This window comes from Rhipicephalus microplus, chromosome 4 (genome assembly GCF_043290135.1).
Source record: "Rhipicephalus microplus isolate Deutch F79 chromosome 4, USDA_Rmic, whole genome shotgun sequence".
NCBI classification, from domain to species: Eukaryota; Metazoa; Arthropoda; class Arachnida; order Ixodida; family Ixodidae; genus Rhipicephalus; species Rhipicephalus microplus.
Window position 1 is genome coordinate 156805795 of NC_134703.1, and position 14230 is coordinate 156820024.

The 14230-nt window shown below is 45.7% G+C and overlaps 1 protein-coding gene and 1 non-coding gene across 3 annotated transcripts in view; both read right to left on the reverse strand.

The window, feature by feature from the left end:
• Positions 1–14230, reverse strand: part of LOC119172439 (sodium-dependent phosphate transport protein 2B) — a 150120-nt gene that overhangs the window by 58755 nt on the left and 77135 nt on the right. The window lies entirely within an intron of this gene.
• On the reverse strand, positions 8647–8746 carry LOC119173055 (U6 spliceosomal RNA). Its single transcript, XR_005110006.2, has one exon. It is a non-coding gene; the product is annotated as a U6 spliceosomal RNA (small nuclear RNA).

Sequence of the window (14230 nt, forward strand, 5' to 3'; positions counted from 1 at the left end):
TTGATGTCTGCTGTCTGAAGCTTGGGACCCCTCGACCAGCGACATACACGACAAGCAAGAGCCTCTCTGGCGCCACCTTTAAGTGCAGTGATCTTGACTCGAAATTGGATGTTCACGTGTGCCGTGCATGCTCGTACCCCTCACCTGTTGTGTGTGTGTGTGATTGGTGTTCCACTGAAGAAGGAGGAGCCCGACAGGGCTTATAACGGCGCCGCAGAGTGCAGGACGTCGCTCTGGACCAAGTAAAGGTTCAACCACCATGTTCGTAGTTTGTGAAGGCTCTGAACCAAGAAAAGGTTCAACCACCACGTTCGTAGTTTGTGAAGGCTCTGAACCAAGTAAAGGTTTAACCACCGCGCTCGTGGTTTGTGAACTCTTAACATCATGCTGTAAATATTTGTAAATAGTGCCATAAACCTGTTTGTTTTTTTGTATCCCCATCTTGTAAGCGGTCGTTTCCTCAACCCAAAGATACACCACGCTACCACTGCACCCAGGGATTCGCAACAACTGGTGATCAGCGGTGGGATACGACTCAGCACCCCGAGCCGCAACAACTGGTTGGCATCGGTGGGATTCGAAGCTACAAGTGACAACAACAGTCGGCCCAGGAGAAGCAGCTGGCTCGAGACATGGATCACGTATGGGTGAGTACTTGGCTTTTCCTTTGAGTGAACCAGGTTCTAAAAGAGGGTTAAATTTTAGAACTGGTAGTTAACTTTGCCGAAAGACTCAGTTTCGCCGTTTCGGGAAGTTATTTGTGGAAGTAGCGAGCACTCAGTACGATCATAGACTTACGGGAGCTGCAGAAGTCAGACTTGTTGCTGTTGTGTGAGGAGTTGGGGATCGATACAAAGGGTTTGGCACGAAAACCCATAATCATTCAAGCGATTAATGATTTGGGGGCTGATGATGAGGAACTAAGTGAAGAATGGGACCTCATCATCGAAAGAAAACTAAGAGCAGCTCAGATGGAAGGAAAGAGTGAACACGAAAGAGAAGGCCTCAAGAGAAAGTTTTTCAAACAAGACTATGAGTTGCGTATGAGAATGGGACCCCAGCGAGGAGTACTTCTCGAAAAGGAGGCAGAGTTCGATATGTCTAGGTACATGCAGCCATATGAGGTATCATGGGATATGGGCCTGTATCTCAGACTCTTTGAACTAAAGTGTAGTCAACTTAAGTGTGAGCGAGACACCTGGTCTCAGAAGCTACGCACGGTTCTGCCCTGCGAGGCAGCGGACGTTGTTGCGCGACTCAGTGAGCAGCACGCGAACAACTACGAAGTTGTTAAAGCAGAGCTAATCAGAAGATTTGGAACTTCTGTTAGCAAAAAGAAAGAAAGAATCAGACCAGAGTCTGAAAGGGAGGCGCGTCACAAAGCGCTGGAAGTTGAGGCGCGTCATGAAGCGCTAGAAACAGAGATCGCACCAGAGAACGAGGCCGTGGCTGGTCTGGAGGTAGGGACGATGTCGAAAGACGCTCCTTGCGTGCATGAGGACGGTGCCAGCAGCCCTAATGGGCCCAGTAATGAGCTGAAAACCTTCTTCGTGCCTCAAGGGGACCTTTCGACATTGTCAAATTTAGGCATGGTTAGCGCAGTGGCTGATGAGAGCAAGAGCGCCACGCTTCAGCAGTGCAGCGATAATACCGAGCTGGTTTGCAAACATCGCAGAAAAAGGAAGAAGCGGAGGCGTTCGTCACTGCGCAGGCCTAGGTCGGGCCCCACTCAGTCGCAAGAAAGACGAGAGGGTAGGCCATTATTTCGTCTCAAGGAACGTCAATGGTGGCGTTCAGGGAAGCACAAGCGGCGAGCCAGGTGTAGAGGGAGGAAACGAGGTACGCCACCCCAACGCAGCGTGCGGTTCAGTTCGACAACTTCGGGAAAGCGGCCTTTGCCGAAGGGTCAGAGTCGAAAGGGCAGAGTGGCTAAATACCGCGTAGGGGAGAACACAAAAGAAAAATGGCACAGGCTTCCCCCCTGCTTCTGGCACCCCTTTCACATTACCGAAGAAAGCCGACTGAAGTGCAGAATGAGGCGTGACGGCAGGACACAGCCTAACGTTCGTGTGTTTAGTAGCCTCAGGCCTGCTGCAAAACAGCCGGGACCGCAACCCCATCGTGTGCGATTAAAAGATTCTAGTTAAGAAAGGGGGAACGGTCAGTTCGAGTAACTTTTGCACAGCCGTGCTAAAAAATTGTTACTCAGTGGAACGTTAAGATGCGTATTCAAGTCTTTTAAATTTGGTCTGTTTAAGTTTGTAGGTTACAAGATGCGGTCTTAATTTAAAAAAAAAAGGGGGAAACCGCCCAACCAAAGGCTGAAATAGCATCGAAGCTTTAATCATTAGTACGAATATACCAAAAAAAAAAACTGAACAAATTGTTTCATTTTTTAGTGTTTCAAAGGTTTAGTCTCATATTGCGTGCCTTCACTGCCATGTCGATTTGGAGTGAATGAGCATTTGGGGGAAGATGCTAGCATAAAGCAATCGATTTTGTAAAATGATTAAGTTTGGCGCGACACAGTGGAGTTGTCGTTGCGCGCATTAAGAACTGAAGTTCATTGGGGCACGATTTTAGCATAGAACTTGTGCATTATTGTGAGGTGCTTTTGATGAGTATCGCACCTAGGATTATTTTTGTGTTGTACACGGTGTGTTACAACGTAACGTAAGAAAGACAAAGTGTGAGGCATTAAGCGTTTTGGTTAGTAGAACCGTGTACCTAGCAACGCTGTTGGAATGGGAGTAATTAAAGAGCTCAGGCGAGCCCAGTGGTTTTTTTACTCAGAAGCGTTTGCATAAGCAGGTAACTTTAACCAAATGAACCTTCAAGAAAGCAGCGTTTGTCTCCTAAGTTTTGTCGATGTTTTCTGCCAAGAATAATCGATTCAGTGATCATATGAGCAGATCAAGCTTTCTCCAACCGTTGAGGTAGACTGTTAGGTCACAGCTTAGGTTAAGCTTTCGGGAGGCTGGTGAGCTTTATGTCTCAGTGGTAGACAATTATGGGCGGCCGTAAACAAAGACGGACGTTCGGACAAAATTAGCGCTCACTGAATCCGAGTTACTGACTGATGCTCTCAGCGGGACAGAGCCGTGTAAGTAGTCAGCGACAAAAAGAAGGAGGCTGCCGTTATATGTCTCGACGACAGTGGCAACGAGTATGATGCGTTCTACTTGAGCCAGAATTTGGGCTCTCGTGAGATAACGTACTGCGCTTCAGTAAAGGAGTGCGCCTGCATTGTGTAGAGCATTCATCAGTGGCAGTGTTATCTCAGAGGGGCTAAATTTAAAGTAGAGACCGACCAGTGTCTCCTTACTTGGCTGCAAACCATGACCTCGAAGAACAGTCGCCTTGTGAGGCGGAGCTTGATTCTTAAAGGGAAAAAAAAATATCATTTTGACATTAGGTAAAAAAAGGGCAAATTGAATGGAAACGCTGACGCGCTCAGCCGCTCTTTCTAAGCCATTCTGGGGTGCTCTTTATGTATCAAAATTGATATTTTAGTTTTTTTTGTCGTGCATCTTATTATGAGAAGGTTTAAGATAGCACGTTTGATTTCTCAGCACAAGTGAATCCTGAGAGTTTTGAGTGTGAGCTTTTGTTAAAGCTAGTAATTAAAATTGGTTTGCTATCCCTCTTTTGGCTTGGTTTGTTCGAAGGGGGCCGAGTGCTTGCTTGTACATGTGGTCGAGTATCAGAGATGCTGTCGAAGATTCGGCGATCACCCGGACCATGCCACAAGCGAAGGCCAGTTCTTGGCATTCAACTACTGACCCTTTCGTCGTCCCTGCGAGCAGCAGTGTTGACCGCTGCCCTCCGTGACTCATCTGGCGAGGGGGAAGCTGTTATGACCACCATCGGTAGGCGCCATGCTGTCGCTGAAAAGCGTAGCCGGGCCGCGTTCCCACGCCTGGAACCCAGGTTTTCTTGGAACCAGCGTCGAGGGCTGACGGGGGAGCGGCGCTCTTTTAATCCTCAAACAAGTAGCCGCCTCGCCGAATGCCTATGCCCGCCAGGTATTGTCCCTGCTAGCCGGCGGATGAGACGTCACGTCGCCACGAAGCGGTAAGCCGTTCCAGAGGGGACAACAAAGACAGCGTATTCCTTTGAAGAAACGGCGACCGCCGCCACAAAGTGCCCTGCTAATTGAGCGGACAGATTGGCGGACCGTTTGATGTCTGCTGTCCGAAGCTTGGGACCCCTCGACCAGCGACATACACGACGAGCAAGAGCCTCTCTGGCGCCACCTTTAAGTGCAGTGATCTTGACTCGAAATTGGATGTTCACGTGCGCCGTGCATGCTCGTACCCCTCACCTGTTGTGTGTGTGTGTGATTGGTGTTCCACTGAAGAAGGAGGAGCCCGACAGGGCTTATAACGGCGCCGCAGAGTGCAGGACGTCGCTCTGGACCAAGTAAAGGTTCAGCCACCATGTTCGTAGTTTGTGAAGGCTCTGAACCAAGAAAAGGTTCAACCACCACGTTCGTAGTTTGTGAAGGCTCTGAACCAAGTAAAGGTTTAACCACCGCGCTCGTGGTTTGTGAACTCTTAACATCATGCTGTAAATATTTGTAAATAGTGCCATAAACCTGTTTGTTTTTTTGTATCCCCATCTTGTAAGCGGTCGTTTCCTCAACCCAAAGATACACCACGCTACCACTGCACCCAGGGATTCGCAACACTGGCAAGGACAATCTTTCTTCACAGAGCAAATTTTTAGTCTCCCCTCCCACCGCCCTTACATAAATAAATATAAAATAATGAAAGGAATATGAGATAGACTTTTTTTTTGTAATTTTGTGCTAAACCTGTGGGTATAAGAGTTTCGTTTTTGGCTTGGCTATTTTTCTAGCTTGTGCGTCTGTGTACGACCGATTTTTTCCGTTCGAAGGTATAGGTCATAAAGAAAGTTTGATTGGTGGACTTAGGTACAGATCCTTTTTTATCGCCTGATAGTATACGATCTACATGAACAGAAGACAATCGTGCGTTATATGCAGAAAGATTCTGTCGACGTTCCTTCGGTAGCTATTGAAATAAGCAAACCTATTAAAGAAAATTCAGTGCAGGAAACGATTTAAGTTAAGTTGAAAATGCTATATACTGATTACGTAGTAAAGTCGATGGTTTAAAAAGAAGAATCTGTTGGGAATAAAAAATGAAGTACAAACGAAATGAAATTGCGCCGACCAACATGAAGATGTTTAAAATAGCAAAAATGACGTTTCGGCTGCCCGATATATATACGGTAGCCTTGTAGCCCATTTCATTTCGTTGTATTTCACTGATTACAAGTGTTGTTAATGTTTGAGATTTTGAGTTTTGTAGATGCCTAGATAAAACATTACGGTGTGCGTGAGTTCACACGTCCTATGATCTCGTTATTAGTTCGGCTAACAAAATAATTGAGTATCTCAGTGCCTGTCACGTCTTATGAAGTTGTCCCACATCTCCTCCGTCGTGCACTGCATCTGACCTCTTGCAACATCGCCGACGCATCTTCATAAGAGAGCGGGCGGCCACCCCGCTTGCTGACTCACGGCCATACGCTCCCTGCTCGACCCCGAATATTCGCCGAGGCCTTGACTATATTTAGCTGGCGCCAGCGGCTCGTTACGGAGCACGTCGGAAATGACGAACGCGTGGGACTTGGCCGCCACGGTTTACAAATAATACGCACGAAAAAAACCGCCGGCCAACGTCGTCATTCAGTGACGCAACAAGAGACTGAGGGGTGCAACCAACATTGCGTGTTTCGTCGCTTGCAGCCGACCTGGGGAAACGTCAAACGATTCCGCCCACGTGTGGAGAAAACGTTTTTTCGTGACGTGAAGGAGAACAAAGCGAATGTTGGATGATGTATTTGTGCGAAGAAGCGAGGAGGAGGCTGCTGCGGCATCGTGACAGCAGCTGCGCGTCGGGAAGCCTATATAACAAACGAGAGTATTGTGCGTTACGTACCCGGAAGACTACGCATCGCTAAGAACGTCTCGAACAGCGCTGCTTTCAGTTGTCACAATGAGATTTATTGCAAATGCGTATTTCTGTTTGTTTTTCCAGACGAAATGCTCAAAAGCACATGAAACTCGAAATTCGGCCTCCAGCGCCCAGCGCCGTCGGAGGCGAGTGATGAAAGAGAAATCGCCACCACGTGATGACGTCACCACATGACGTCATAACGTCACAGGTCGCCAAAACTTATGGCATCCTATTGACGCCCTCATTAAGTCATGAAGTTGAATATTGATTAGCTATTGATTCGTTATCGATTGGCTATGGGCATTGACGACTATACTTGGAGCTGCTTGGCACAAATCAACTTTCAGTATTGCATGCCCGTAAAGTTTTTGCGAACGCCGGACGCAGAATGAAAATCTTAAAAGCGCTATGCGTCAAAATTACGTTAAATGCTGAAATCACGGCTCGTTACAGAAGGTAGCGGTGACGATTCACGACTCCCCAACCTAAACTTACTAGAGCACAGTCTACTAGGTTCGATATGGTTCAGACGGGTGTTAGCACCTATCAATAAGTTTCCTGAGCCGGCTTAACGCAGATGTAGATCATCATTGCGCGGATTGCAGGGAAGATTCACCACACTAACCCATATGTTCTGACAGCGTCCCGACTTCACCAGCAGCGAGGGCTCGGAGAAGGCTATCACGCGTGCTAAAGAGGAAGACCATGCAGTGCATGCAAAGCTGCCCAAAATGCCCATGAGAGAGTGGAGAGCCTTGACCTCCCCAGCTCAACATTGGACAAGCCAACAACTAGCCAAGGCTGCTCTATAGGACTCCACTGGCTGGCTAATCAAGACCTCAACAAAGAGATGGTGTGTGTTTTAAAGTCTACTTGAAAAGGAATGAACTTCACGTAGTCAATGTTTGCGTGTAGGGTCGTGTTGTGCAGGCTTCATGCTCAACGTGAACTTGAAAGGTCAATTTGTCGGCAGAAGGCATCAGCGTGGAATATGCCCTTACGCGCCGAACCAACCAACCAACACAACGCAACACGTTGTAAAACACAGGGTACGAAGATCTCGCGCTACAAAACCTACGCCGGCAATCTGGTACATATATTCATGGTATCTCAAGCCGCCATTCAATGCCCGTAGGGTAATCCTATTCCACGTAATGAAAATTGAGCATTAAAACGATACGCGCAATTCTTTAACACATATCTTATGATTTAGGCTCGCCTAATACTTTACAAGTTTTAATGAGCGATTCTCAGTTATCATCTAGCACGCTGTCATACGGGGCACAGGTGTTCCGATAACCCGTAACAGCTAGCCTTAGCTTTTGAAGAGGTATTCCTGGTAAAAAATTTTGCCTTGAAGACCACTTGGGGAAGAAAAGCACCCTCACATTCTCATTTTGGAAAGTCTAGTAAGCAAAAGTTGTTTTGCATGCTTGAAATTGCTCTAAGGGCGCAAAATGATTCAGAGCGTGCAACTGACCGTCAGCCAAATTTCGCGAGAGAGAGCGTGCAACGTTAAGCACCCGGCAAAGAAAAGTGTGCAAGAGAAGAATAAAAGGAAAAAGCAGCGATAGGTATAAAGTGCATTGTGACAGAACGAGCATTGTTCGAGGGGCTCGCTTATCACCATTTATAACGAAGCCAGCAAACAGTTTAGCCAAGGAAGGCCTTGTTGTAAATACTTGTTGTCTAACTCTACAGCGCATTTACAGTGTCATAAACTGAAATAAAAGTGTGTAAAAAACCCGTCTAACGACGTCTTCAATTGATTTCAATTTGTGTCCCAATCAATAGAAAAACACGTGCATACCGGCAGAAGGCTAATTCCAGAAAGGTTGCGTGAATATAATTTTCGGACAACACTGAGCGTGTTAGAAACGCGCTATAACGCTTCTGCAGATGACACATTTAATCGATTGCCGAGATTTTGTTGCTTTTACGTGGGCATTGCGAGTGCAATTAACAGCAGCCAACAAAATTTGCCGATAGAATGTGTTTCCGAAACTCATCAGAGCGCGGCATGAGTAGTCTCGACGCCAGCTACTCGACAATAATCTATTAAAACAAAAAAAAAGATTGTACAATGTTAAGATTCTGATTAATGGCTGTTGACATTAAAATAATTCTTGTCACACGGCACGATAGAGTAAGCAATTTGGACAACTGTGCTCTTGTACCCATTGATATGTGAGGTTTAACGTTCCAACACTACCATATGATTATGAGAGACGCCATAGTGGAGGGCTCCGGAAATTCCGATCACTAGGGGTTCTTTAACGTGCACCTAAATCTGAGCACACGGGCCTTCAGCATCTTGGCCTCCATCTAAAATGCCGCAGCCGCGATTCGAACCCGCGACCTACGCGTCAGCAGCCAAGTAGCTTAGCCACTAGACAACCGCGGTGGGGCTACTCTTGTACCCAGACTCCAAGTAGAGTTACTGTATATGCTATAGCTTTATACAGTAACTATAACTTCAACTAACAGCCAACACCCCCTGTCGGCCACGTTTACATGGCTAGTGAGTTCTTTCTCCTTCTTAAATTCCTTCATGTTGTTTTGGTAAAGTGGTTGCCGCGGTGGCAAGTTCGGAATTAGCATAGAACGCACTCGTCAGGCAAGGGTGCAAACACTGCACTTTCATCAGCGGAGGATATTTAGAAACAGAAAGCACACTGATCAATGTCATCCTTGCGCAGGGGACATGCTAATCTTCTCTGTATCGTTCCGATTTTTAGTATATGTACCTCTATATCTTCAATCTCCTCCATCCCCCTCCAATGCGCAGGGTAACAAACCGGCTGACTATAGGCTACTCCCTGCCATTATTTTCCTCTTATTTTTCTTCCTTCCTTCCTGATCAATGTCAGTTGAGAATGCCGTTTTGTAGACCCCGTAGTAGACCAAGAACACAAAGTCCCACATGTTATTTACGCTGGATGGCAATACACGCGCCGTTAAGACGGGAGTGTTAAATTGTTTAACGTTAATTATTCTTCATGACAGAAGGCTAGCCACAATACTGCTAATGTGACAACGTGTTGGCATGAACAATTGCTCTTTGTGATGTGTATCTGCAGTGAGGCTAAGCAACAGATGTGAATATTATTATTATATTATTATTATTATTATTATTATTCTTGTGCCCTTGGAAATTCATGTTATGAATTAATTATACATGTTATTTAGAAATTTTGCCTGATCGTCATATATGATGAATTCTTTTACGTCCTGACTCTGAGATAGTTAACTACTCACTAGATACATACTATTGTTTTATTTATCAGATACTGCCGGCTGCCTTTTGGGAGCCATTGCAGGAGTGGGTACATCACATTAGACTATTACACAATCTATCGTTTCAGTCGACAAACGGTTAAAAAAATACAGATCGGAACATATGACCCACGATAAGAAAACTTGCGGCTGAATGGGAAACGAAGACATGAGCACGAAAAAGAAGTCCAGCAGCATTTGCAATAATCCTCCACGGTAAGACAGGGGAACAATAAAAGGTACAGGAGTGAGTGACTGAAACGAAAGATTGAGCAAGATTGCAGAACTTTAGTGTAAGATTAACGAAACAAAATCAGATAATGTGAACTGAAGGGCAGCTTCTGCCCACGGATACATACGGCGAAAGCGATTCTGCCTACATTCCTTGTTGTAGAAAAAGAACGAAAAGAACTGCGTAAAGCACCGATCACACACAATCTTGTACTGCATTTGTGAAGGCACGAAGCGATTATGGGCTGACTATGCCGCGTGGAAGCTTGTTACATTCTGCTGTCGTTCGAGGAAAGAACGAAAATCGATATGCGCTCGTTCTAACTCGTGGCCTTACAATCGTCTTATTGTGTTTCGATCTCGCTGGCCTTACGCTGTTGTACGTCATGTAACAGTCCATTCTAAGATTACGGTTTACAATACTGCAAAGCATTTGCAGTCGGGGCAACTTCTTGCGCGATGCTAGAGTGGGAAGTTTGCTTAAATGTCTGAGGTTAGCAATAGACACATGCCTGCCGTAAGCGTTTAAGATGAATAGTAGCGCTTCTTTAACGCGCTCAATACAATCGATATCGCATTTGGTATGTGGGTCCCAAACTACATGATTGATTTGATTTGTGGGGTTTAACGTCCCAAAACCACCATATGATAATGAGAGACGCCGTAGTGGAGGACTCCGGAAATTTTGACCACCTGGGGTTCTTTAACGTGCACCCAAATCTGAGCACACGGGCCTACAACATTTCCGCCTCCATCAGAAATGCAGCCGCCGCAGCCGGGATTTGAACGCGCGACCTGCGGGTCAGCAGCCTAGTACCCACTAGACCACCGCGGCGGGGCGCGGGTCCCAAACTACATCCGCATATTCTAATACTAGTCTAACTAATGTCGTGCAAGCCACAAACTTGGTCTTAAAAGTGCAATGCATAAGGCGATTTCTGAGTATGTAATGTTTTTTTTCGAAGCCTTGGAAACTATGTATTGTACATGACTACTTCAGCCTAGCGTAGAATTCATGTGTAATCCCTAGTATTTAAATAAAACTAAATCCCAAGATTTAAATAAAAGTATTTGTATATGGTATATATCTCAATATTTATTGGCGTATAACACACAGTGCATGGTAAAGGCTCGGATTGCACAGCCAGCTTAGCCGGAATCGTAAGGAGAATGTTAGCTTTTTTTGTTTTTTTAGTCGACGAAGAACAACCGAGAAAACCTGGCCTAGAACACCGGATGATTCGCGGCTCGTTGATGTTTTGTGTTGAAGATACAAACTTACCGCTTAACATTGACAAGCTTCAGCTATTTCACGTTTAAATAGCCCAATGAAATATGGCACAGCAGAGCCTTCTTTCTTCTACCCAGTGACTGCAGCTCGGAGATAAAACTCTTTCAGGTTTTTTCTTAAAGGGGCCCTGCAACGCTTTTACAGTATGGTCAAAAAATGCTGCCGGTTGGTAGTAGAGGCTCCCGAGAACACGCTAGCCAAATGTAATAGCACAGCAGGCGGCCTAGAATGCACAATAAATTATGAAAATTACCTAAAAATTTCTGTCTTTCCCTTCGAAAACTGACGGAAGACGCTCGAAAATCACAAGTAGAATACCAATCTATCAGCCATTGGCTGATTTGAACATGGCGTACTCGGTTGTTGCAGAGATCACCGCGAGAGGCCGTCACTTGTCCACGCGTGCACGCGCGATCACACTGAAAAAAAGTCACGTATTCAAAGAAAAAAAAAGTGCTCAAGGTCCTGAGGCACGCGTGACGTCCTTTGTTTGCCCCTCTCGTCCCTTCCTGCTTAGTTTCCAGCGCTTTCGTCGGTACGAGAGAAGAGAAAATGCGATTGCAGCGTGTGACAAATTTTTGTAACTCCGCTGGTACTGGACGGATTCTTCAATTTTTTTGCGACCTTGAATTTGTGAGGCAACACGCTTTTCTACTGATTCAATTCCATGGTTATTCAAAAAAGGTGGTTCAGGGTCTCTTCAGCTGTACGCATTGCATCAGCAGTGAACGATGAAGGCGGCCTGTCACTATCAAGGCATTCGCTTATCTGATAGCCCGCGCTAGAGAAATGACCTTTAGTCGCTGTAGTCGGTACTATCCAGAAAACGAATGAAGCAGCTGCAGCGGTCTGATATCAGGATACATGTTAGATCGAGTGTTTTTTCAAGGGTGCTCGCCGGCGGAACATGACGCTTACATGCCATTAGCACTCAGGTGCTGATTACTACGGAGATAGGACACGGCCACTGGGGAACATTCGTTATTGAATGCTGCTCCCAAGATATGTATGTCTGCTCCAGTAAAAAAAAAAAGGTAAAATTTCGGTAAAGCTTCGGCTCTGAAGCTTCAACAATGCGCTCATTGTCCTCACAGGCGGAGGCTCACGAGGCCAGTGAGCGAGCAAGTGTAACTTTATCCTGTTCCTGCAAGTTCACGGACAGGGTTCCCGCATAGGAGCCGGCTGAGAGACTGCGTCTCTGGCTGCTTCGTTGGCTTCTAAAATGATTTCTTCTGACTCAATTTAGTCGTCGGTGCATACAACGTAGTCAAGAATGTTCGCATCTACGGACCTAATCTAGAAGAATATCGCAAGACGTATTTAGGTACGCAAAGATAAAAAATAGCCAAAAAAAATCTGTTCCTGCAGTGACGTCATAGATTGGCTAACTCATTCATGAGTCGACTCACTTGGACTCTCTTAGAAACTGTCGAAGCCGTGAGTATGAGTGAGTGGTGAGTATTACTTCAGCGAGTCTGAGCCCGAGCCAGTCTGGCTGACACAAAATTTCTCGAGTCTGATTCCGAGAGAGCCCTAGGTGCAAAATATATTTCATGAGCGAGTCTCAATGACTAACACAAGTTTTGCCGACCTAGACTAGCAGTGAACGAAAAATCAGGCTTCCCCTTCGACGGTATCCCGCCGAAGAGTATCGTGATTCTCCCTTGATTTGTTTCTTTCAAGTTAAGGGAGAATTGTTGCAGTATGGAGTTCAAAAAAGCACAAATAGCGTGCCTATGATTTTCTTGGAATTACTTTCTGTTGGTTTCATTAGTTGCGAATATGATCTATCCTCAAGAGCCCACTTGTTATAGTGAGCCCTGTAAGAAAATGATGTATGTATACAGGCCGATAAACGCCCCTTGTCGAATGCGTTTTGGTGCTATAATACAACGTTTTCTTTGGCGTAATAAGAAATACGAGCTGTGTGCGATATCCCGCTTCAATTGGAGGCCCGCTTGTGGCGTCGTGGCAGAAGTATTGTACTTTTCACCCAGAAAAAATGCTTTGGCTTTAGCATGATCATGTGAAGCAGCGCCAATATTACCGTAACCTGAGAATTTCATGAAGCCCTTCAGAGACAGACCGATAAAGTAAAGACCGAGAGGATACTAAAGGTATAACCCTGTTGTCCTGGGCACTGACTCAATCCCGCATATATACGGAAATTCGATCGACGCTTTCATCAAAGCCTTAAGGGAAGTCACTACTTTTATAGAATCGTGAGAGTTGACGTAGCAACTTGAAGCTACCTTCATGGGGCACAGATATCCCACTTCTACGTCTTGTGCGGCGTACACATATTGAGCTTGCGCAAGAAAAAGAACTGATGCATTTACAACACGAGGTGTGTAGTACGCTTGTATAATTTAACTCGATGCATTGTTTCAGTTGGAGCTCAAACACGACAATTCAGCGGTTGATGTCACGGGCCGGGAGAAAACCGACAGTGCAATATCGTTTTCCGTAGAACAAAGAAAGTTCCTGTAGGCTCTCGGCTCGACCTGATAGCTTTTTTCGGAGAAATCGAAGCAGTCGGTGTTTCCCCTCCCCCCCCCCCTCAAGTTTACGGGTCACTAAGCATGCGATATTGATTGCTGGTTTGATTTATTAATTGATTGGTTCATATACAAGCCATGAAATATGGGTAAGAATAATGACACTTGAAAAGCAACAGTGGTGAAATTTTTAGGCGTAGAGGGCACTGACGCAAAAATTTGAACATTGAAAGTTCTCGTGCGTGACGTCATCAAAACTAGCCACACTGTTTCGTGAAGTCACCAGAATTAGCAGTGTAGCCTGCTGTCACGCAAGTCAGTATAGGGGCGTCAAGAGAAAACTGAAGTTAATATCAAGATAAAATATTAGGGGCGAAACATCTTGGGGTCTATGCTTGTCCGTTGTCCCGCGATGGTGACGACGTTGATGATGATGAATAAGCGCGTTCCAAACCACACACTCTCATTCTACATTGAATGACAACGATCATGAAACCATTCTCACCCACGAAAGGCAAAGCGGCAACGCCGACAAGTTGCTACTTCGGAGGCGAGAACGTGGCATGTGGTGGTTCAAAGTCTACGCAGAGAGCAAGCTACCCCGGAGCTTTTGTTTTATTGTTCGTATCAGCATTTGTTGAGCTTCTCATTCACTAGGACCCGTCTCAGGAGATTTGTATGCCAGAGCAAGCTGGCTTCGAAAAATAACGTCGGCGTTCCTTTAACGGCAGTGCTGTTATCAAGATACTCATTCAACACCATCGATTGCGGTACAAAATTGGGAAGATATATAGAAAAAAATTATTCAAATCAATTATAAAATGTCTATCACTTAACTCCAGGTCAGCAGGTCCACTTATACACTCCTAAGTGCCGCACCTCTCACTGCTTTGGCTTTATCGCACGCTGCCTTCGAGTGTTGATTTCAATGCGTAACAGACAGACAG